The sequence below is a fragment of the Rhipicephalus microplus genome, chromosome 6, assembly GCF_043290135.1.
Source record: "Rhipicephalus microplus isolate Deutch F79 chromosome 6, USDA_Rmic, whole genome shotgun sequence".
In the NCBI taxonomy this organism is placed as follows: domain Eukaryota; kingdom Metazoa; phylum Arthropoda; class Arachnida; order Ixodida; family Ixodidae; genus Rhipicephalus; species Rhipicephalus microplus.
Window position 1 is genome coordinate 84,421,422 of NC_134705.1, and position 20,858 is coordinate 84,442,279.

The 20,858-nt window shown below is 55.9% G+C and overlaps 1 non-coding gene and 1 pseudogene across 1 annotated transcript; both read left to right on the forward strand.

Annotated features, from left to right (window-relative positions):
* Positions 1-4,111: 4,111 nt before the first annotated feature.
* Positions 4,112-4,304, forward strand: LOC119184100 (U2 spliceosomal RNA). The gene has a single exon (XR_005111432.2). It is a non-coding gene; the product is annotated as a U2 spliceosomal RNA (small nuclear RNA).
* Positions 4,305-12,185: 7,881 nt separating this feature from the next.
* On the forward strand, positions 12,186-12,364 carry LOC142766351 (U2 spliceosomal RNA; annotated as a pseudogene).
* Positions 12,365-20,858: the final 8,494 nt, after the last annotated feature.

The window sequence follows — 20,858 nt, forward strand, 5'->3', positions numbered from 1 at the left end:
CCCGGGCCTGCTGCGCTCCCGGCGCGGTTTCTCGGGTCGTGTCTCATGTTAGCTAAGAAGGCTACCCGAAGAACAAAGCGGCGCGCCTGCTCCGACGGCCGCGCCGCATTCCGCTCTCCCGCCTTCTCTCACCCTCTGCTGTCCCGCTCGCCTGGCTGGGCACCTTCCACTCTTTAGTGCAGCACTCTTCTCGCCCCTTTGGCGCGCGCTCCACTGATGCCCAACTCTCCTAGTTATCGCGCCTTTCATCGTTCCTTCTCCCCCCGAGAGAGGCACCGCGCTCCGACTGACGGAACATGGCTGCGCTGCGGTTCGCCACGCTAAATATTCGCGGCTTTCGCGATAGGGGCAAACAAGCAGCCGTATTGTCGTTCGCCCGTTCCAAAGGCATTGATCTCCTCTTTCTCCAGGAGACCAACTTTCGCTCCCCGCTCGACGTAATCAGCTTTAAGCACAACTGCCAAGCCGAAGGTTTTTTTTCTCTAACATGTGCGAGGGCTTGTGGCGTTGGGGTCGTATTTGTGACGGGCAGGTTCCGACAGAAGTCCCACTGTGTCTTCGGTGCAAACGGGCGTACACTTGTGCTCGACGTCTTCGTTGACGGGTCAAAGGTGCGCTTCGTTAACGTTTACGCACCGGTGACGAGGTCGGACACCAGCAATTATTTTAAGGAGCTGCATGGCTACCTGGTGGAGTCCGTTCCCCACGTGGTTCTCGGGGACTTCAATTGCGTCGTGGACTCTATAAGAGACGTCCGGGGCCCGGGTCAAGGCGGCTCAACTTACCACGCCAAAGAGCTGGTCAGGATCCTCCGACACCTGCGGCTCACGGACGCCTGGGTACACGTACATGGAAACGAGTTCGCCCCCACCCGAACCTCGCGAACAACGGCCAGCAGGCTTGACCGAGCCTACGTCCCCGAGCGCCTCGTCGGTTCTATTGTGGCGTGCGAAGTCCTCACCCTCCCCGACCGGCTGGCGGACAGAACCGACCACCTCCCGTTGGTTACAACGGTGAGGGGGACGCCCGGCCCTCATCCAGGAAATGAAGCTTGGCGCCTCGACCCGGCGCTCATAAAAGACAGCACGAGCGCCCTCAGAATATCCGCGTTCCTGGAGGAGACGATTGAGGCCTCCCCCTGTACCAGCCCCGCCGAATGGGACGACTTGAAGGCGAGATGGAGAGCGTTCCTGCAAGAAGAAGGCAGCGTGAGGAAGAAACGCATCACAAAAGAGATGAACGAGCTACTCCGCCGGATGCGGATTGTACAGAGTGCAGACCTCCTCACGACTTGTACACGCGACTATCTTCACTCGCTTCAAGTCCAGCATGAACGCCTCTTCCGGGAAATCGCGTGCAACGCACGTGAATCCCGAGTCGCTGCGGGGGACGCGCCAGATCTGAACATGAATGACGTGCGTGGTACCGGTTCCCTTCGAATCTCGGAGGTGCAAAGGCCTGACGGCAGTTTGATCACCGACCCCACCGAGATCGAAGCGGAGTTCCATAACTACTTCGAGGCCTTTTTTCACGAGCCGGACCCTAGTGGCCCACTCCCAGAGGCGGCTCTCATGGCCAATCTGTGTTCGCGACTGCCCCGACTCGCCGAAGATGAGGGCACGGTTCTGTGCGGCCCAGCAACGGAAGAGGAACTCCGCGCTGCCATCCGAGCCATGCCGCCTGACTCGGCTCCAGGCACTGATGGCCTGACAGCCGGCTTTTACGCGACTTTCTTTGAAGTTTTGCGAGCCCCGCTGCTGGCCATGGTCAACCTGGTCCTCGAGAACCATGTGAAACCGGATTCATTCAGCGAAGGGCGCATCACCCTCATTCTCAAGGACGGCGCATCCCCGCGCGAGCTGTCGTCATGGCGCCCGATCTCTCTACTCAATGTAGACTATAAGATCGTGGCGTCCATATTGAACACCAGGCTAAGAACCTTCTTGCCGGACTTGATAGCCCCCCACCAAGCCTGCGCCGTGCCTGGCCGGTCAATGTTCGCCAACCTCACCGCCACCAGAGATGTTTTTGAATACGCGACCCAGAAAAGAGTCACGGGTGCCTTCCTGTCTCTCGACCAAGCCAAGGCGTTCGACAGGGTGAGGCACACGTATCTCTTTGAAGTGCTCCGTCAGTTCGGGCTCCCGCAGGAGTTTGTGGCTGCCATCGAGCTTCTGTACACCAACCTGCGTAGTTGCGTCGCGGTGAACGGCACGACCACTGCCTTCTTCCGGTACACGAGAGGCATTAGGCAAGGGTGCCCCTTAGGTCCAACCCTGTTTGTCCTCTCGATAGAGCCTCTGCTCACAACTCTGGCTAGCGACGAACGCATTCGAGGCCTGCCAATGACCGGTACCGAGGAGATTAAAGTCCTGGCGTTTGCCGACGACATATCTCTGTTTCTCAAGGACGCACGAAGTCTCGACCGCTTCCGCAGCGTATTTGAACTATACGCTAAGGTGTCGGGAGCCCAACTGAACGAGAGAAAGAGCCGAGCACTGCTCTTCGGTCCGTTCCCTACTGAAGCAATAGGCGACATAGTACCGGTCTCCACCGTTAAGGTCCTCGGCGTCTACTTTAACCGAGAAGGCGTCGACGTTTCCACATGGACAAGGGTCATCGACAGGGCTGCACAGCTCACCGAGCGCGCTGCACTGCTCAACTTGACCCTGCGTGAAAAGGCCGTCGCAATCAAGACTAGTGTTCTTGCCTTGGCCTCCTACGTGAGCAGGGTGTCAGCGATGCCGGCGCGGATGGCCACACGACTCGGCACGTTAGCCAACGACCTACTATGGGGCAGGACACCACCCCCTGTCAAACGAACCCTCCTCCAGTTGGAAGTTAAAGAAGGGGGGCTGGGCCTCCCGCACGCACTCACCTTGAGCAAACTGCTCGCCTTGAAAACGGCTCGCAAGGTGGCGCAAGCAGAAAACTATGTCGGGAGAGGCTTGCTGCACTATTGGAGCGGCCCGTCGAACAGTTGGCTTGATGCCGGCCGACACACTGGCCCGCACGCTGAATCGCCCTCGCCCTTTTACAGGGTAGCAGCGGCGACGGCACGCATGCTGCGCAAGGAAGCGCCGAATTGTGATCCCGACGCGGAGCAGCCGGCCCGCATAGTGGAGGCACTCACCGCAAGCCAGCTCAGCGACGAGGACAAGCAACGAGCAGAGAAAGCTAAGCGCGACCTCTCACTGCTTCATAGCTTGCTACCCTGCGATATCCAGGATTTTCTCTGGAAGAGGGCATGGGAGGTCCTCCCTACTAGGTGCCGCCTGAAGAAACTAGGTATTGTGCCCGACGACGCCTGCCCAAATTGCAGGGAACCAGAAACACAGAAGCACGCCTTGCTGGAGTGTTCAGCTGCGCGGCCAGTCTGGCGCATGGTAGCGCACACCTTTGGGATCCGCCCCCCACCAGGTCACGGACGCAACAGGGGCGCGTTTGCGCGGCTTGTTACCGCCTGTACCCTTTTTGTTGTGTGGCAGCGCCGCTCCCTCGCGGAAGCGCGACGACAGCCAGTTCGGGCAGCACCACCGGCCGTTACGCGTATTAGAAGGCTGGTGTGGGAGATCCTCTCCCGAGAACTCGAGGCCAGCGGTGAGGAGATGTTCCTTCGCCGCTGGCACACGAAATTTTTCTTCATAAGAGAGGGCAAGTTGGCTGCTCCAATTTTGCACTACTAACACTTCTCGACTCCCGAGGAGTCCCCAACTCAGGAGCAATCGCATGTTTAGTCCCAAACGAAGGTGACCCCCCCCCCCCCCACCCCGCTCCCCAGATCCACCTCCATCCACCTCCGTAGCACCGGTTTTCATATAGTCACTTGCTTGACACTGTGTTGTTGCCGCTGGCCCCGCCCGTCGACACTAGGGCGCAGCTGGTTATTGTACATACGTACATAGCATCCCGTTCACATCTGTGTGCGTGTTTTTTTTTTTTTTGACAAAGTGTAACACACTTTTCTTTGTGTAGTGTATGTGCCCTTTTTGATTAGTTCGCCTTTATGGTTGCAATATGTATAAGGATAATGCGCTCTTTTGTATCTACTTGTATATATTCATTGTGCCCCGGTTTGTTTATTTTGTAAAACGCATATACATGTCCTGCCATCTTTGTTTGAAGTCAAATAAACTTCTCTTTGTGTAGTATCTGTTCTTATCAGCTTAATATCTGATACGGATCCTATTTGGATCCAAGATATTAAACTTATTTTTGTGATGCGGCGGAGTGCTTGAAGCTTGCTTCACCTCCGCCACGGGTTGGCCCGGTATTGCACTACCTCCGGGATCGGCCCACTCACCCCCTGCGGGGTGAGTTCGACAATAAATTCAATGATAGAAGGAGTGTTCGGATTTACCCATGATACCGGGGTAAACGGCTTGGGTGCGTCGAGTGTCCGAGACGGTGGCGGCACGCCGCCCCGGCTGACGCGGTATTCGCGTGCAGGGAGTGCGCTAGCTGTGTTTACACTTACGATTGCTCTGGGAAAATAAATGTTTCCGTGTGTATTTCATATATGGAGGGTCTCTTTTATTTTGTTATGTTCACACGTACATACTCAAGTTTCTTATTTTTTTTAACGTTCCTACTCATATTAATAAAACTATTGAGGAAATTATCATTACTGTTTCGGAGGAAAGCTAGAAGTGTGTATACGATGTGTATGCATGTGCGATGTGTATGTATGTATGTGTGTAGAAGTGTGTATGTATGTGCCAAGCTATTTCCGCTTTTCGAATTCACCCGTTTCGCAACGAAAAATAAAAAAAGCCTCTAGAAAATGGGGTTTGGTTGGTGTTTCTGTTTACAGTTGCAGTGGCAAGCGAAGGCATTTTTATTTCACATCTTCACGCGGCGTCTGAACCTGAAGACGCGTGCTCTCGCCACGTCTACGCATCTACACTATTCCCCATCACAAATTAAAATCGCAAAGAACGCCACAGGACCCACTCCGCACACACCTGCTGTACGGTGGAGCGGCAAAGCCCCGATGTGCTTTTCCTATGTCCACTGACCTTTGGGGTTTGACGTCCCAAAACCACCATATGATTATGGGAAAATTTCGACCACCTGGGGTTCTTTCACGTGCACCCTAATCTGAGCACAGGGAAATGCAGCCGCCGCGGCCGGGATTCGATCCCACCACCTGCGGGTCAGCAGCCGAGTACCTTACGGCCATCAGACCACCACGGCGGGCATCGCCTTGTTGATCAAACACTTCATTTCTGAACACCATCTCATACCAGCTCATCCACCGTTGGCTCTCGTTAATTACAACGAACATCCTCGCACGCTCACCTCAATGGAATTGCCAGTTGCTGGAAGTTCCAAGAAAATTGCGCACTAGACGTTCGGACGCACCACGCACGTACCTGAAGCGACGTGGACCCCAGGACGCGTGAGATCACGCCCCGGGCGCGCTTTGCCTCCGTACCCACTCGTCACTCCTCACAGCTTCACTAAGCCGAGTATGTAGAAGTCGAAGAAGCAGAACAACAAACCAGCCAATCCCCCACAGTGGGTGTGAGCCACAAGTGAAGGTCAACAAAAACAAGCAACACCAGCGAGCGCAGTGACGAAGCTATCGTAATGGGGCGAAATAATCCACGAATATGGCTGCACGTTGACGCACGGTCGCATTTGTGCAACCACCCGTGTCTCCCGAAGACCGTCTGTCGCGCGTCTTCGACGAAAAGCGCAGGCGAGTACTTCTCCACTGATTTCCGCGACCACTTCACGACCGCCTTCGGCCGCCTCATGTCCGTCCGGCACGATCGACGGAGCGCCGCACCAGCGCCTCGTACACGCCACCATAGCACTCCTACCCCTCGGAATCAGCAAAACTCGGACGTTTTCGACCACGACAGACAGAACCTGCCGGCCCGTTGAACGCTTGAACGACATCGCAGCGTCAAGTCGCACACTCACGTTCCGTCACCCTCTGCCACATGATCCTTCATTCACCGGCTTCACAACCCACGCGGTAGACGTTTCGCACGCATTCCCGGGTCTGCCTTTCACGGCAGGACCTTCGTCGACCTCGGTGCGGTGTTCCGCCACGTCGGAACTTGCAAGGCATATGTTGAGCGTGCTGAAGCAGCCAAAGGCACCACCTTTTTGCCGATGATTGTGGGCGTCGTTGCAGAGGCGTTGCTTGGGCAGCCGGCGTAGAAGCCATGTTGGATGGGTGACGTATTCACATTTTGCACAGTCATTTTTTTTTTTTTTCCTTCCTTCCAGACTTTGGTGCTCGAGTTGGACATGTACACTATGCATCAGTTTTTAAAACAAATGCTGTAGCATCCCTCGCGACATGCCTGATAATGTTCGCCAGCAAGCATTTGGTGTGACGTCATGGGCGCATAGAGAGTACGCATGCAAGCAAGCACGCGTGGCTTCGACCTCTGGGAAAAAGAAGGTTTCAGTTTTAACATGTTTGTAAGCGAAACTAGAAACTTCAAGCGGACTGGGGATAAAAGCAATGCCGTGAAGCCAGCGCTGCCGCTGTCGGTGCACAATGCTGGTTGTGCATGGGTGGACGTCGGAATTGCTTTGCTACTGTTTGCCCGGCTTTTGGCCAGAACTAAGTACGAGGTGTGAAAGAATGGATTTTAATTACGTGCTAATGAATTGCATCGCTTCTCGGCCTTTTGGCTAAGATCAAAGTGTAGTGTTGGCTTGTCCATCCTACTCCTGCTCTTTGTAGAAGCAATCGACCACCCGCCCGGTTAGTGCGGTGTCTTTCTCTGTCTCTTCTTGTGTTGTTGTTGTGTGCATGCCTTAGCTTGTTCGAGCGACCAGCAACGACTGCCTGCGGATTCTTGGACCCCCCTGCTGACACTTGGTTCCTGCTGCCCTGGATTTCTGGCTCTGGTCATTGGTGAGATGCTAGTTCTTTAAAACACCTCTTTTTTGCCTGTCTTTTCCGCCCCCCTTTGGGGGGGTGGGTTCTCGTGCTCGGCGAGACGGGCTGCTCCAACCGGCCTTGCCGGCAGCTTCCCGTCTGAAAAGCACCCTTTTTCTTGTGTATTAGTTGGCTCAGCGGCCCTTGCATCATCTGCCCAAGTGATGTAAGATAGCGCAAGCCTTCCTTGCACGCTCTTTTTTTTTCTTTTTTTCGGAGCACGCCTCTACTCTGGACACCAGCGAGCGCCGCTGGTGACCACGTGGAAGCAGCATCTCCGCTCTCTCCTCTTTCTTCACTTTTCTCTCTCTTTTTTTTTCTTTTCTTCTCTCCTCTCTTCTACTTTCCGTCCACGTGGCCCGCGCTAAGGCTCCCCTCCCGCTCCCACTGTTGCCAGCTACACTAACAATGTAGCCAGGCGACTTTCTCTCTACTCTTGCACGCTCCTTTTTTTTTTTTCCGGAAGCGCCGCTGCTGACACGTGTCAGTAGAGGGCACGCTCAACCGGGTTCTCCTGCCTTCCCTTTTTTTTTTCTTCTTCTCTTCTCTCATTCGCTCTCTTTCCTCTGTCTTCTTTACTAATTCCTTCTGGTACCCTCCTCTCTGCTGAGGCGGTCAGTACTCTCTCTGCCTTCTTGGGGCTGCCAGCTGCACTCACCATGTAGCGGGTAGCCCGCGACTCTCACTGGTGCGCACGCCGTGGTTTTTTTTTTCTTTCTCTTCATTTTCTTTTTCTTCCTCTTCCTCTCTCGGCGAGCGCACCCCTCTTCTCTCTTCTCCCCCGACTAGGGGGAGGAGGTCACACAATCCCTCCTTTTCTTCCCCTTTGTCTTAGGTCGCCAGCTACACTTAAACATGGGTTGACGATCACCCCCCACCCCCACCCCCTTTTTTTTTTCCTTCTCTTCTTTCTCTATCTCCTCTCCATCTTTCTACTTCTCATTCAAGTGTACAGTGCCGTCTTTTATTGAAGTGTTTTTTCTCAAGATGCCTAAGTGTTCTCACAATGATGTACATCCTGCCGTGATAATCCTGTTTTCTTTAGAAGTGTTCGCCCACCAGTAGGTGATGTCCGAGGAGGTAGGTCCCCCGAATACAGGGGAGACCGGGACGCCAACTACACCGAGGCCGCGAGATGCCCAAAACCAACCCCAGCTAGGCAAGGAGGGACAGACCCTTGATGTCTTTTTCCCAATCCCACACAGCTTCACCTGCCCCATAGACAAATGTGGGGTACGGTACTCCGGGATCAGCTGGACAAGCAGGCGACAAAGCTTGGTGCGGCATCTACTAGACGAGCATGAGCTCAAAGTGAAGGTGGCATACACCTGTACCCTATGCTCCACGACCGGCCTTGGGCTGCATCCCACACTCCACTCCTGCATCGCAAGAGGTAGACACGAGCTGTCGCCCCTCGACCTCAACAGGCACAAGTGTCCACAATGCCCTGCCACCATGACAACAAGGAAGGGACTGGACAACCACATGCGCAAACACAAAAGACAGGAAGCACAGCACATGAACGAGGGACCAACGACTTCAAGGACTTCGAGGGCGGCACCTACTGCAACTCCGACTGGCCGACCCCCCCGCGCTGCTGCCGGCAACCAAGCCACACGGACAATGACCCTTCGATCGTCACAGAGCTCCAACTCAACGACGTCAACGGGATCATCACCAAGCGAGGACAGCACGACACTGAGCGCAACGCCGGACTCTCCAGCACCAACAGAGCTGGCACTCACACCTTCCTCCCCCCTTCTAGGTGACTTGCAGGAAATCCCTGACCGGGTTTCGGCAACTACGGGCACCCCATCGCCCACGCCTAGCGAGGCCGCCACCGCGAGGATCAGGTCTTCATGTGCCTCTCTGTTCTCACAGGTTGGAAATGCATCCTCCATCACGCCGAGTCTCAGGCAACATGAGTCACCGCACAGCGACACGGACCACGACAACCCACGGCGTTCCCGGCCACCATCACCGGACCGGGCCCTTACCCCTCTCCCTCCTCTCTTAGGCAGCACAGCTTGCTCTCCAAGCCAGAGCTCCAGGGATGCGACAATTCCATCAGCAACCAGCGAGGAGCAGTCACCACCAGAAGGGTCACGGTTTTCGTCCCGTCTCCAGCAGGATCCAGACACAGCCCGCGCTACTCAGAGGACCAGCCAGCAAGGAGCACCACAACAAAGCTTGGCAACAGCACAGGAGGACCTTCAAGCAAGTCCATCAGCCAGGAGTACCACCCACAGCGTCGACTCCCCCACACATCCAGCATCATCCGAGGGACTTTCGATAGACGACGCAGGCGGCGAATCACAGGACCCCGCCCCGCAGACAGTGAACCCCGGCGAGATCACCCTCTCCGGGCCAATCGACGACACAAGCGTACTCGCAGAACACAGCCAGCGAATCCGGCAACTGCTTCGGGAGCCCGCCACTGCTGAGCGCTGGGACGACTTCCTCTCCATCCTGGAGGAGGCCGTATCGGCGGTGAGGAAGGAGGCGAAAATTCCAGACAACCCTGCCGGTGGGAAACCCCGCGTCCCGACCAACCCGAACAACGCCCAGCAGATACAGAGCCTGTATCGTCGCAACCGCCGTCGGGCTGTTCGTATCATCGTACAGGGCGAAACCAAACTCTGCGAGATTCCGCTGGACAGACTGGAGCAACACTTTGCTGAAACATGGGCGCCGAAGGAAGGGAACACCCACCTGCTCCTTAACAAGGCTCGCCCAGACGACATGACAGAGATCTGCCTCGCCCGATTCACCAGCGACGAGGTGGCGGCCCGTCTTCGCAGATGCGAAAACACGGCCCCCGGCAGTGACAGGATCACCTACCGCCATTGGAAAGAACATGATCCTGAAGGTCTCTTTCTCTCCGCAGCATTCAACGTGTGCCTCCAGTACAAGCAAGTACCCGACGCCTGGAAGGAAACGAGGACCATCCTCATCCACAAGAAGGGTGATCCGAGTGAGGTCACGAATTGGAGACCCATTGCCCTTGGGAACACCATCTCCAAGCTGTATGCGGGTTGCCTAGCTTCCCGCATGCAGCAGTGGGTGTGTGACCATGACGTGCTCTCGAGGTGTCAGAAGGGGTTCCTGCCGCACGACGGCGTGTTTGAACACAACTTCGTGCTGCAGGAGCGCCTGGACGCCGCGCGGGCCGGCGGTGGTGACCTTTGCGTGGCCTTTCTCGACTTCGCCAACGCATTTGGCTCAGTTCCGCACAACGCACTAATCGATTCTCTTCGTGGTGCAGGTGCAGGAGAGGACTTCTGCGCAATCATCGCAGACCTCTACCGAGACAACGCCACCCGGATTGTCGCCGAAGCTGGGACAACGGCCCCAGTCACAATCTCCGCCGGAATTAGACAGGGCTGCCCACTGAGCGGCCTGCTCTTCAACTTGGTGCTCGATCCAGTCATTCGGGCGGTCCAAGGAGGTGAGAGGCAGCACAATGTGCTGGCTTACGCCGATGATTTGACCCCCTTGGCGGACAGCCCCAAGAAACTGCAGGACCGCATCAACGTCGTGGCGGCTCTCGCGGGCCAGCTGGGACTTCGGCTGAACCCCAAGAAGTGCAGAAGCCTGCACCTCTCTGGTAGGACTCCCGTAGGCACTAGGGACACGAAATTCTTCGTCGACGGAGAAGAGATCCCTCGCATCAGTGACTACGAGAGTCAATCTTTTCTAGGACGCCCCGTCGGGTTCAGCCTTCTCCAAGACCGCTCTAAGGTCGATGAGGCGATCTCCGTCGGCCGCACCCTGCTCGAGTCCATGCTTGCCCCATGGCAGCGAATTGATGCACTGAAAACTTTTGTCTTTCCAGCACTCAACTTCGCCATGCGGTGCGGACAAGTGGGCAAGGCGGAATGGGCCCGCCTAGACGACGCACTCCGGCCCCTGATAAAGAAAACTCTTTATCTTCCAGGTAACGCTGCAAACAACTACCTCTACGGCAGCGCAGCGGCCGGAGCAGCTGGAATCCCCCTCGCCGCAGACACAAGTGACGCCTGCCGCGTGGACAACGCCTTCAAGCTTCTGACCTCAGCCGATCGCGAGGTCCGGGAACTTGCCTTCGAAGCGCTAACCAAAATTGTCTCCAAGCGCATTCGCAGGCAGGCCACCAACGAGGAGCTCGCCTGCTACCTCAGCGGCGAAACGGAGGGCATTTTCCAGGCACGGCCGACACAACTGCAGTCCGTCTGGACCGAGGCTCGGAAGGCTTCCCGCAGGCTACACGTCACCTGGGAAATTTTCGAAGACGGGGGGACCAGCATCACGTGTGACGGAGAGGAAACTCTCACGTCAAAGAAACGACGAAAAGTGGTGAAAACGCTGCGCTTCCGAATGATGCGGGCACGCGATCGCTTCCTTCAAGAAATGCCCAATCAAGGGAAGGCAATGGAATGCGTCGCCGCAGACCCGAGCAGCTCCCACTTCATGCGCTCCGGCAAATTCACCCGCTTTTGCGACTGGCGCTTCATTCACAGGGCACGCCTGAACCTCCTACCTGTGAATGGAGCCAACCCATGGACCACCTCCGCCGACAAACGGTGCCGTGTGTGCGGTTACGCAGTGGAAACGCTGCCACATGTCCTGGGTCACTGCATGCGCCACAGCATGGCCTACACCAGTCGTCACAACAAGATTGTGGCGAGGGTGAAACAAGCCGCCAGCAAGAAGTTCACGGTCACGCATGAGAACAGAGCGGTTGGTACCACCAACCTTCGCCCCGACCTCGTTCTCGCCAGGGGGGAAGAGGCGATCATCGTGGACGTGACCTGCCCTCTGACAACCGGCTCAAAGCACTCGAGGCAGCCCGACTGGAAAAGGAACGAAAATACGAACCAGTTCGGGACTTCTTGCTCCGCCGCTACCAGAGAGTCACGATCGAAGCAGTCGTCGTCGGCATGCTTGGCTCCTGGGACCCGGCAAATGACAGAGTTTTTAAAAAACTCTGCAGCCGGAGATATCTCCGGTTACTTAAGAAGCTTGCAGTGAGCGAGACCATTGCAGCTTCTCGGGAAGTGTACTGCGCACACGTGGCCATAAAGTGACTGTCACTCGCTGGGCCACGTGCTGACAAAGTCACCCTCCCAAAGACATCGCAAAAATAAGAGGTGATACTACACGACACACGCCCCTTTCACTTTTTCTCCCCTGCTATTTCCTATTTTCACCTTCTCTATACACAGTTCACGATACACCACCTTCTTCCTTTCTGGTTGAAGGAACAAAAAATGAGAACAAGTTTTTCCTTTTCGGTCAGAAATGTTCCTAACATTTTTGAAAACCTCTGTTCTTATCAGCTTAATATCTGATACGGATCCTATTTGGATCCAAGATATTAAACTTATTTTTGTGATGCGGCGGAGTGCTTGAAGCTTGCTTCACCTCCGCCACGGGTTGGCCCGGTATTGCACTACCTCCGGGATCGGCCCACTCACCCCCTGCGGGGTGAGTTCGACAATAAATTCAATGATAGAAGGAGTGTTCGGATTTACCCATGATACCGGGGTAAACGGCTTGGGTGCGTCGAGTGTCCGAGACGGTGGCGGCACGCCGCCCCGGCTGACGCGGTATTCGCGTGCAGGGAGTGCGCTAGCTGTGTTTACACTTACGATTGCTCTGGGAAAATAAATGTTTCCGTGTGTATTTCATATATGGAGGGTCTCTTTTATTTTGTTATGTTCACACGTACATACTCAAGTTTCTTATTTTTTTTAACGTTCCTACTCATATTAATAAAACTATTGAGGAAATTATCATTACTGTTTCGGAGGAAAGCTAGAAGTGTGTATACGATGTGTATGCATGTGCGATGTGTATGTATGTATGTGTGTAGAAGTGTGTATGTATGTGCCAAGCTATTTCCGCTTTTCGAATTCACCCGTTTCGCAACGAAAAATAAAAAAAGCCTCTAGAAAATGGGGTTTGGTTGGTGTTTCTGTTTACAGTTGCAGTGGCAAGCGAAGGCATTTTTATTTCACATCTTCACGCGGCGTCTGAACCTGAAGACGCGTGCTCTCGCCACGTCTACGCATCTACACTATTCCCCATCACAAATTAAAATCGCAAAGAACGCCACAGGACCCACTCCGCACACACCTGCTGTACGGTGGAGCGGCAAAGCCCCGATGTGCTTTTCCTATGTCCACTGACCTTTGGGGTTTGACGTCCCAAAACCACCATATGATTATGGGAAAATTTCGACCACCTGGGGTTCTTTCACGTGCACCCTAATCTGAGCACAGGGAAATGCAGCCGCCGCGGCCGGGATTCGATCCCACCACCTGCGGGTCAGCAGCCGAGTACCTTACGGCCATCAGACCACCACGGCGGGCATCGCCTTGTTGATCAAACACTTCATTTCTGAACACCATCTCATACCAGCTCATCCACCGTTGGCTCTCGTTAATTACAACGAACATCCTCGCACGCTCACCTCAATGGAATTGCCAGTTGCTGGAAGTTCCAAGAAAATTGCGCACTAGACGTTCGGACGCACCACGCACGTACCTGAAGCGACGTGGACCCCAGGACGCGTGAGATCACGCCCCGGGCGCGCTTTGCCTCCGTACCCACTCGTCACTCCTCACAGCTTCACTAAGCCGAGTATGTAGAAGTCGAAGAAGCAGAACAACAAACCAGCCAATCCCCCACAGTGGGTGTGAGCCACAAGTGAAGGTCAACAAAAACAAGCAACACCAGCGAGCGCAGTGACGAAGCTATCGTAATGGGGCGAAATAATCCACGAATATGGCTGCACGTTGACGCACGGTCGCATTTGTGCAACCACCCGTGTCTCCCGAAGACCGTCTGTCGCGCGTCTTCGACGAAAAGCGCAGGCGAGTACTTCTCCACTGATTTCCGCGACCACTTCACGACCGCCTTCGGCCGCCTCATGTCCGTCCGGCACGATCGACGGAGCGCCGCACCAGCGCCTCGTACACTCCTACCCCTCGGAATCAGCAAAACTCGGACGTTTTCGACCACGACAGACAGAACCTGCCGGCCCGTTGAACGCTTGAACGACATCGCAGCGTCAAGTCGCACACTCACGTTCCGTCACCCTCTGCCACATGATCCTTCATTCACCGGCTTCACAACCCACGCGGTAGACGTTTCGCACGCATTCCCGGGTCTGCCTTTCACGGCAGGACCTTCGTCGACCTCGGTGCGGTGTTCCGCCACGTCGGAACTTGCAAGGCATATGTTGAGCGTGCTGAAGCAGCCAAAGGCACCACCTTTTTGCCGATGATTGTGGGCGTCGTTGCAGAGGCGTTGCTTGGGCAGCCGGCGTAGAAGCCATGTTGGATGGGTGACGTATTCACATTTTGCACAGTCATTTTTTTTTTTCCTTCCTTCCAGACTTTGGTGCTCGAGTTGGACATGTACACTATGCATCAGTTTTTAAAACAAATGCTGTAGCATCCCTCGCGACATGCCTGATAATGTTCGCCAGCAAGCATTTGGTGTGACGTCATGGGCGCATAGAGAGTACGCATGCAAGCAAGCACGCGTGGCTTCGACCTCTGGGAAAAAGAAGGTTTCAGTTTTAACATGTTTGTAAGCGAAACTAGAAACTTCAAGCGGACTGGGGATAAAAGCAATGCCGTGAAGCCAGCGCTGCCGCTGTCGGTGCACAATGCTGGTTGTGCATGGGTGGACGTCGGAATTGCTTTGCTACTGTTTGCCCGGCTTTTGGCCAGAACTAAGTACGAGGTGTGAAAGAATGGATTTTAATTACGTGCTAATGAATTGCATCGCTTCTCGGCCTTTTGGCTAAGATCAAAGTGTAGTACACGTGGATCTCCCACTTTGATCTTTACAGCCAAAGGTCGAGAACGGTCCCTCCCGGGGATCCGGCCGCCCTGGAAGGTTCCCCCCCCTGGTCGCACGGAGCTACGCTGTTCCTGGGTCCACCTGGTTCCTCGGCCCTGCTGCACCTTCGAAGGAGTCTCCGGCCATCTACCGACGCGGCGGGCCCACCAGCAGGAGCAGACGCCCTCCGGGAGTGGTAAGAGTCCACGAGCCTTTTCTTGCCTGCCACTCCCGGCCCGGTCGTCAATGCCTGCTGACGACACCCACGGGCCCCGGTCCTCGTGACCACTTCATCGCCGCCGTCGTCGGAGCCTACCGGACCGGACATCAAGCCACGGGGACGTGGACACTGACCGACCGGGCGTTCCAGTCAAGCCAGCAGGAGAAGACGCCCTCCGGGAGTGGTGAGAGTCTACAAGCCTTTTCTTGCTTGCCACTCCCGGTCCGGTCGCCAATGCCTGCTGGTGACACTAACGGACCCCGGTCTTCGTGACCACTTCGCCGTCGCCGACGCCCCGGCCTTCCTGTCCGGACGTCCGTCCTCGAGGACCTGGAGAAGTCCCTGCCTGGCCATGTCTGCTCCACGCCGGCCACCTGCCGTGTCCGTCGAGCCGCTCTTCCCGGGTTCCGGTAGCCGTCGGCGGCGTCCCGCTCCTCCTTCGGGGACGAGCACACCGGCGCCCCCGCCGGCTCAGCGCCCTCGTCCTGGCACACCCGCGTCTACTGGCGTTTCAGCGGCAGCATCGGGCCCTCCTCGCTCCCGACCGCCCGTCATTCACCAGGGCATCATGACGGTGTACCTGCCGGTGCCTGGGATCCTTCGTTGTCCGTATCCCTGTTGCGCAGGCTGCCAAGCCCGCACATCAGTCTCGCTCCGACTGTCCGCGTGGCGGTCCCACATGGAGCAGAAACACGGGGTTCGGCCAACGGGGCGTCTCTACCGGTGCGTCGCCTGTGATGCCCGGTTGAATTCACTGTCTGCCCGCCACGACTGCCCGGGTCCTGCCTCGAACGAGCCTTACCACCCCTGCCGATATTGCCCGAAGAGCTTCAATTGCGATCGCTCCTTGGCCCGGCACACCATGGCACGGCATGCGCAAGAGGAGTCCACCCCATTTGTACCTCTTCGCCCGCCACGGCAGCCTACGGCGACTCCCTCTAGTTCCTCTGGCACAGAAACCACACCATCTCCCGGACCAGCTCCTTCAGGTGCAGCTCACCGAGTCCAACAGGAAGTACAGGTTACAGAAACCGTTTCCCGGCCTCGAAGACGTCGTGGAAGCAAATCTTCTACATCGACGCCATCCTCGAGTACGGGTTCGGTCTATAGCACTTCGGCTACCGGTTCTCCGTCGGCTTCACGGTCTACAGCGTCTTCCACACCGGACAACACAGCAACCACTTCTAATTCCGGTTATACGACGCCTCGACCGCTACCTTCGGATCCCGGACCGCCAACGCCCGTGCCACCCGACCAATCCACATCTGGCGAGACAACTGTTACGCCTGGTACGTCAGCTCATCCGACTATCTCTCCAGATTCATCGACCTCTCGTTCCAGTTCCCCTTCATCTTCACTCCCGGAACGGACCGATGACCCTGACGAGGCGGTTAACGATGACGACGCCCCTGACGTACCAGTGGATGACCCGGCAATGGACATGCCACCAGACAACACGGCTCTGCTTGCACAGCAAGTACAATCACTCCGTTCCACACTGCGTAATCCACCAACGCAGGATTCCTGGGCGATATGTGACCAGGCGTGGACACAAGCCGTTACCATAGCTACGGAGGCTGTTCGTCTCCCTCCCGTAGTACCTGGTCGGTCCCCACGCTCGATCAACCCCGAGAATGCTACGGACATCCAGCGATTATACCGCCGGAATCGTCGTCGTGCTGTGCGACTGATACTGGAAGGTCCTCCCCGGTCCTGCGACATACCACTTCAGGAACTCCAGGATCATTGGGGCTCTACCTGGTCTCACCGCACAGCTGACACGACAACCCTCTTTCAACGACCTGTGGCCCCCGAACCTGTGAATATGGCGTCTTTCTCGGCAGACGAGGTCCTTCTCCGGCTTCGCAAATCAGAGAATACATCTCCTGGCTCCGACAGGCTCACCTATCGACACTGGAAGTCCGTCGACCCAGAAGCTAAATTCCTGTCTGCACTGTTTAACGCCTGTATTCACCACCGTCGAACACCTGACTCATGGCGGACCTCAAGGACAATATTAATTCACAAGAGAGGGGACCCTTCGATTCCTGGTAATTGGCGACCGATAGCACTTGGAAGTACAGCCTCAAAACTATACGCCAAGTGCTTGGCAGCCCGACTACAAAAATGGATTACGGACCATCAAGTTCTTTCCCATTGCCAAAAGGGCTTCCTACCGCACGATGGGGTATTCGAGCTCAATTATGTGTTCCAGCACAAGTTCGACGCGGCAAGAGCTGGTGGCCCGGACTTCTGTGCAGCACTACTGGATTTCACCAATGCTTACGGGTCCGTACCCCATCAGGCCCTCTTCGACGCTCTACGGGGAGCTGGTGCTGGAGACACATTCACTGAGATAATCGCAGATCTCTACCGCGATAACAATACCCTCATCGTCGCAGCTGAAGGAGTAACAGAGCCGGTACCTATTCGATCAGGTCTCCGCCAAGGTTGCCCCCTATCGGGGTTGCTTTTTAACCTCGTCGTGGACCCGATCATTCGTGGCGTACAGGGCGATGAAGACGACCATAAAATTCTCGCATACGCAGACGACCTCACGCCGCTGGCCGACTCCCCTTCCCTCCTACAGCAGCGAATTGACACGGTGGAATCCCTAGCTGGTCCTCTTGGACTAGCTTTAAATCCATCAAAGTGCTCTACTGTGCATATGAGTGGCATGACCCCCGTCGGAATGCGTCCTACCGTATTCCAGGTGTCCGGCGTCCCTGTCTCAGCACTCGAGAACTCCGAGCCACTGCGTTTCTTGGGACGCCCGGTGGGTTTCCGCCTTCCAGCTAGGACCGGTTCTTCACCTGTGGACGACGCCATCTGCCAAGCGAGGGCCCTCTTCTCCTCTCTACTAGCCCCCTGGCAGCGCATCGATGCACTGAAGTCTTTCGTGTACCCGGCCCTAAACTTCGCAATGCGATGCGGGGTACTTGGCAAGTCCGACTGGCGCCGTCTCGACGACGCTATACGGCCACTTGTCAAACGAACCCTCTACGTGCCGACCAACGCGTCCACCCATTACGTCTACGGGAGCTCTGCTGGCGGGGCAGTTGCCATACCTGTGGCTGCCGAGTTAAGCGACATCTGCCGCGTCGACTCGGCATTTAAACTCCTCACGACGTCTGATCGGTGCTTGCGCGAGTTGGCACTCTCCGACGCCTATGGCATCGCCTCGACACGACTCGGATGGGAGGCGACCCGATTCGAACTCGAGGCTTATCTGTCCGGCGACCTCCAAGGAGTTCAGTCCACACCTGCCACACAGCTTCGTTCCGTGTGGACGGAGGCCCGCAAGGCGTCCCGGCGGTTACACGTTTCGTGGTCGTTGAGCCCCGACCACGTCACCATCACGTGCGGCGACGTCACCCTACCGCCTTCACATCGCAACCGCGTCATGCGGTCTCTGCGAGATGTCCTCGCCACAGATCGCGACAACGCCCTACATGCACAATCCAACCAAGGCAAGGTCATGGCTTGCGTCTCGGCGGATCGGGCCAGTTCTCATTTCATGCGGAGTGGAGCGTTCACACACTTCGCGGACTGGCGCTTCATCCACCGAGCGCGTCTGAACCTACTACCTCTCAACGGTTCGGTCATGTGGGGTCCCGCCGACCGCGATCAGCGTTGCCGGGTCTGCGGATACCAACGTGAGACTTTACCGCATGTGTTGTGCCACTGCATGACACACAGTGCCATGTATCAGGCGCGGCACAACGCGGTGGTCAAACGCCTACGTACAGCAGCAACCCGTCAATTCACGGTGGCTTACGAGAACCGGTTCGTCGGCGACACTGGCCTACGCCCTGACCTGGTCGTTGTGCGCGGCGAGGAGGCCTTGGTGATTGACGTGGCTTGTCCATTCGAAAATACACCAGAGGCCTTCTCGAACGCCCGCAACGACAAGCTCGCCAAGTACGAACCCGTCGCTGCCTACCTCCGCCGACGCTACCAGAGAGTGACGGTGGCCGCGGTCATCGTTGGAACACTTGGCGCCTGGGATCCGGCCAACGACCAAGTCCTAAGGCGACTGTGCTCCAGATCTTATCTGCGCCTGATGAAGAAACTTTGCGTCAGCGAGGTGGTGGCGGCGTCTCGGTCCGTTTACCACACCCACGTCGGCCACGGCCGCAACTGACAGTAATCTACCACTACGAAGCCTGGTCCCCTCCTTGATCAACTGATCACCACCATCAAATCACAACACATGGGTTCCTGTCCGGCACGAGTTCCCTGGTCGCAGTGTTCCTGAAAACATCACATCCGGAGCCTACCTGGTGCTTTTCTTGATCCTGGACTACGTCTAACAGGGTTCATCTTCTGGCATCACTGTTCTGGGGCACTTTCCTGCCGTCGGTCCTGGTCTCACCAAAATCACAAACGAGTGCATTTACAGTCACTACAAGACTTGTATTGAACATCAATAAAAGCACTCTGTTCTTATCACACTTTGATCTTAGCCAAAAGGCCGAGAAGCGATGCAATTCATTAGCACGTAATTAAAATCCATTCTTTCACACCTCGTACTTAGTTCTGGCCAAAAGCCGGGCAAACAGTAGCAAAGCAATTCCGACGTCCACCCATGCACAACCAGCATTGTGCACCGACAGCGGCAGCGCTGGCTTCACGGCATTGCTTTTATCCCCAGTCCGCTTGAAGTTTCTAGTTTCGCTTACAAACATGTTAAAACTGAAACCTTCTTTTTCCCAGAGGTCGAAGCCACGCGTGCTTGCTTGCATGCGTACTCTCTATGCGCCCATGACGTCACACCAAATGCTTGCTGGCGAACATTATCAGGCATGTCGCGAGGGATGCTACAGCATTTGTTTTAAAAACTGATGCATAGTGTACATGTCCAACTCGAGCACCAAAGTCTGGAAGGAAGGAAAAAAAAAAAAATGACTGTGCAAAATGTGAATACGTCACCCATCCAACATGGCTTCTACGCCGGCTGCCCAAGCAACGCCTCTGCAACGACGCCCACAATCATCGGCAAAAAGGTGGTGCCTTTGGCTGCTTCAGCACGCTCAACATATGCCTTGCAAGTTCCGACGTGGCGGAACACCGCACCGAGGTCGACGAAGGTCCTGCCGTGAAAGGCAGACCCGGGAATGCGTGCGAAACGTCTACCGCGTGGGTTGTGAAGCCGGTGAATGAAGGATCATGTGGCAGAGGGTGACGGAACGTGAGTGTGCGACTTGACGCTGCGATGTCGTTCAAGCGTTCAACGGGCCGGCAGGTTCTGTCTGTCGTGGTCGAAAACGTCCGAGTTTTGCTGATTCCGAGGGGTAGGAGTGCTATGGTGGCGTGTACGAGGCGCTGGTGCGGCGCTCCGTCGATCGTGCCGGACGGACATGAGGCGGCCGAAGGCGGTCGTGAAGTGGTCGCGGAAATCAGTGGAGAAGTACTCGCCTGCGCTTTTCGTCGAAGACGCGCGACAGACGGTCTTCGGGAGACACGGGTGGTTGCACAAATGCGACCGTGCGTCAACGTGCAGCCATATTCGTGGATTATTTCGCCCCATTACGATAGCTTCGTCACTGCGCTCGCTGGTGTTGCTTGTTTTTGTTGACCTTCACTTGTGGCTCACACCCACTGTGGGGGATTGGCTGGTTTGTTGTTCTGCTTCTTCGACTTCTACATACTCGGCTTAGTGAAGCTGTGAGGAGTGACGAGTGGGTACGGAGGCAAAGCGCGCCCGGGGCGTGATCTCACGCGTCCTGGGGTCCACGTCGCTTCAGGTACGTGCGTGGTGCGTCCGAACGTCTAGTGCGCAATTTTCTTGGAACTTCCAGCAACTGGCAATTCCATTGAGGTGAGCGTGCGAGGATGTTCGTTGTAATTAACGAGAGCCAACGGTGGATGAGCTGGTATGAGATGGTGTTCAGAAAT